Raw genomic sequence first — 4908 nt, forward strand, 5'->3', positions numbered from 1 at the left:
ATGATTCAGGGTAGATTTTATATTGGAACCATTTTTAATTAATAACTATTCTTTACCTGTCATTTGAGAAAGATGGTGATTTTTCTAGTGTTTTTTGTTTTCCATTTGTGTTGTCTTCATATTATTCTCTATATATTAGTTTTTTCCCAACAACATATTCATCTCAATAAAATGCTCGTTATTATTTGTAATTCAACATTAATGCTTGTATCTAGAAGCAATTTCTAGTAATTTAGGGCTGATTTCTATCTTGCTGATGCTGATGTTTGCTTTTCAAGTGATTTTTAAGCTTTGTTTATTAATTTTTTTTAATGTTCAAAATTAAATATCCAATTTATACCAAAAAAATTTAATATTTCAAATTTTTTACATATCTAATATTTCAATTTAAATGTTAAAGTTTTCATGTTTTAAAAAAAAAATATTGTTGTCCAAAATGCACGTCACTTCTTCTGTTACATGATCTTCTTGCAATTTTTATTTTTTTATTTATATAATAAAATATTATTATGTAATATTTTTTATTATATTTTAATAGAACAAGCCAATTGGATTGAAACATATATGACAAAATATTATATAAATAAAAATGTCTTGAGAACCATTTTCTCATATCTCTTCTCAATTTTTTCTAAACTTTTTTATTCTTGTTTTAACATGAGTTTTGTTGGCCATGTTTTTTATTCGAGAATCAAGTCTAGCATGAAGATCCCTTTTATGGTTAATTGGGATTATGAGCAACTTTAGGCTAGCGCCAACAACAAAGCGTCGATAACAATAGTCAGCAAAACGATCAAAAGGCCAGTAAATTACAGACTCTTTCCTTCTTTACAACTAGTCGAAGAACAGTCTTAAAGATCCCATATTACAAAGGGATGACGAAATGGTCATAGATAATTTTAGTTCTAAATCTAAAGACGGCCTTTATATTATTTGTAATGTTGTTTCCATCTTACCCGTGGAATATGACTGTGTCATAAAAGTTATTGGCACAGAAGATGAATACTTTGCCGAAGAAACAAAAAATCATAAACCAATGTGCTATTACATAATGAGCAATCACTACTACGTAAAAGCCATTTCACAACGGTTGGGAAAGTTATACCACCACGTTTGACCAACCGTTGTGAGGTAGGGTGGTTATATGTATGATGCTTTCCACCACGGTACTGTGGCCGTTATTATAAACTAGGCAACGCGCTACCTATCACAACAGTTACTTCAAACAACCGTTGTGATATTCTTTAATGCATAACATTTAACAACAGTTGTTTTAAACAACTGTTGTGATATATACATTGAGTTTATTATAAATTATGTGGAATGCTTATTTTGTCAATGCTCATTGAACATATAACCTGTCAATCTGATCTAGAACATTATAATATAACAAATTAAATTATATTAAACGAACAAGTTACATTGTTCAATGTTATACAAGATTTCTTCAGCATTTATTCATATATTTCTATTTAACGATAAAGAACTTGGTTTAATGCTACTAATTCTTTAACCTCCCCTTCCTTCACCTATAATTCATTTTGCAAAATATTATTTACTTTGCACACAAAATTAGAGGTGGAAAAAGGGGCGGCTGAAGAACAAGAATCATTAAACCAAGTTCTAACGATTAAACAGCGAAATGTAGACAATGGGATGAAGAATACTTGTCTAGCATTGAAGAGTGTAAAAAGTTTTCTAATATAACTTTATCTTTCATATTATAATTTTTTAATGGAATCCGAAAATGATATATATATTCGGTAAGGGGTTGGAAAAAAACTTAAACCACATAAGATATAATAAACTTATTTTTTAAACAACCATTAACAATGGACTAAAGAATACTTGTCTAGCATTGAAGAGTGTAAAAAGTTTTCTAATATAACTTTATCTTTCATATTATAATTTTCTAAAGGAATCCGAAAAAGTTATATATTCCGTAAGGGGTTGGAAAAACACTTAAGCCACATAAGATATAATAAATTCATCTTTTAAACAAACATTAACAAAAACATTCATCAATAACAAACCTTAAACAACTTATAAGATACAACAAAATCATCAAAACATAGCATAAACTACATATAACATACAACTTTTATTAAAAAATGTTGGAATAAAATTGTTCATATCACTTGGGTTTTGCTGATAACAAAGTAATTAATGAATATTTGGGTATACTAACATTTATTTAAGTGTGTAAGATCATAAATTTGAAAATCAACTTGGGCGGGCTGGGCTGACGTTTTCGACTCGGTACCTTAAGTTGGCCTGCCCCGCCTAACACGCTTAAAAAAGCGGGCCGAGGCGGGCATGGGCAGTTTTTGCCCGCAAGTTTTTTGCTAAAATTTATTTTTTTATTTAGAATTAAAACAACTTCAACTATAAAAACAACCCTCTTTTCTTAAAATTATGTTGATTGAATTGTACTCTAAATTTTTATAGATACAAAATTGAATTATAGTTGCAACGTTCTTTCTATAACTTTCTAATACATGTGTTGATTGGAAAAGTTTGAAATAGAAGAACAGTTGTATAACTGTTTACCAGTAATTTCTGACAAACAACTGCTAGTCTTTCAAACTGTGTAATTTGGTAACTTACAGGATCGACTAGATTGATCCTAGGACATGTGTGTCAAAGTTTTAGTTTTCTCTAAGTTCATTTTATAAGTGGTTATGTTTCTAATTTATGAATAAAAACAAGATTCTTCTAAAAAAGAAATTAAGTATTTTCTAAGAATTGGAATAAACCTTCGACTGTAAAGTACTAGGTAATGTGTAAAAGTTGAATCTAAAAGGGTTGTAAATATTGTAAAGTGTAGGAAAGTAAAGGCTTTGACAAAATGTAAAAGGGTCTGATTGAAGTAAAGAAAAGTAAATGGCGAAAGACTGGAATTAATGAAACTATAAATGACTTTAGAGTAAACAAAGTCACGAAGCTCGTTAAACTTGCAAATTTTGGTCTTTTTGAAGATTTTTTTGTGCTATACTACATAAAGTTCACGAAGTTCGTTAAATTTGCAAACTTTTATATTTTGGATGTTTTTTGGGTGCTGTAATACATAAAATACCCGAAGTTTGTTAAACTTGCAGATTTCGGTCTTTTTGAAGATTTTAGTGTACTATACTACATAAAAGTGACGAAGCTCGTTAAACTTGCAAATTTTGGTCGTTTAGAAGATTTTTGTGTGCTATACTACATAAAAGTGACAAGCTCGTTAAACTTGCAAATTTTGGTCTTTTTGAATTTTTTTTGTGCTATGCTACATAAAGTTCACGAACTTCGTTAAATTTAAAACTTTTATATTTTGGAAGATTTTTGGAAGTTGTAATACATAAAAAAAGATTTTTGGATGTTGGAAGTTTTCTTAAAATACACGAAGTTTGTTAAATTAGCATCCATTGATATTTTGGAAGATTTTCGTGTGCTATACTACATAAATGTCACAAAATTCGTTAAACTTGAAAATTTTGGTCTTTTAAAAAATTTGTGTGTTATACTACATTAAAGTCATGAAGCACCTCAAACTTGCAAATTTTGGTCGTTTTGAAGAATTTTGTGTGCTATACTACATAAAAGTCACGAAGTTCGATAAACTTGTAAAATTTGGTGTTTTTGAAGATTTTTGTATGCTAATTCACGAAGTTCATTAAATTTGTAAGCTTTGGTATTTTGCAATATTTTCGTGTGCTATACTACATAAATGGCATGAAGTTCGTCAAACTTGCATAAATTTGGTCTTTTTGAAGAATTTTGATTGCTATATTACATAAAATTAAAGAATATCGTTAAATTTGCAAACTCAGGTATTTTGGAAGATTTTCGTGTGCTATACTACATAAAATACACGAAGTTCGTTAAACTAGCATACATTGATATTTTTGAAGATTTTCATGTGTTATACTACAAAAAGTCACGAATTTCGTTAAACTTGCAAATTTTGGTCTTTTTAAAGATTTTTGTGTGTTATATACTACATAAAAGTCACAAAGCTCCTCAAACTTGCAAATTTTGGTCGTTTTGAAGATTTTTGTGTGCTATACTACATAAAAGTCACGAAGCTCGTTATGAAGGATAGAAAAACTTAGAAGATAAAAACAATCAACACAATGATTTTTATCCTGGTTCGTTGTTAACCAAACTACTCCAGACCACCCCCTTAGAGTGATTTACCTCAACTGAGGATTTAATCCACTAATCCAACAGATTACGATGGTTATCCACTTAGAAACACTCTAAGTCTTCTAGAGTATGCTGATCACAACTTGATCACTTTAAGAAATCTTTTACAATCAATGTAAAAAAAGTTTACAAGAGTTTGAATGGTTCTAATAAATCAGTAATCACAACTGTGATATTTCTCTTAAGTTCTAAACTTAACACTCACTAAATATTACTAGAGTTTGTGAGGTTGAAGATGAAGTTCGTAAGCTTTTGAATTTGACAGCAATTTTGTATGTTTGGGCAAGTGTTCTATTTTGCTTTTGATCAGAACTTCTATTTATAGACGTTGAGAGGAAATGACAGTTGGGAGCATTTAATGCTTCGCGTGAATAGTTCAACGATGTGTTATACCCCAAAATTTGCCCGCATCTTTTTTCAAGAAAACTCCAATCTGAAAATTAAGAGTCTCATATAATCATGGATTTTTATTTCAACAAATATCCTGACATATGAAATACTTAGTTTTTAGAATTTTTCTTATACAGTAATTTGGCTTGCAGTTGAATTTATTCTTACGCAAACGCCAAATACTGTTTATTACTTCACACATGCTATTTATTTATTTACAGATAAATAGTACTGACACAATTGGTACAGAGTTAAATCTTCTTGCAGGCGCAGAATCAGGAAACTCAGAGTTAAATCTTTTCAAATCTCTTTTTCAAAAATCAAATCCTA

The sequence above is a fragment of the Vicia villosa genome, unplaced genomic scaffold (assembly GCF_029867415.1).
Source record: "Vicia villosa cultivar HV-30 ecotype Madison, WI unplaced genomic scaffold, Vvil1.0 ctg.005542F_1_1, whole genome shotgun sequence".
Taxonomy (NCBI): domain Eukaryota; kingdom Viridiplantae; phylum Streptophyta; class Magnoliopsida; order Fabales; family Fabaceae; genus Vicia; species Vicia villosa.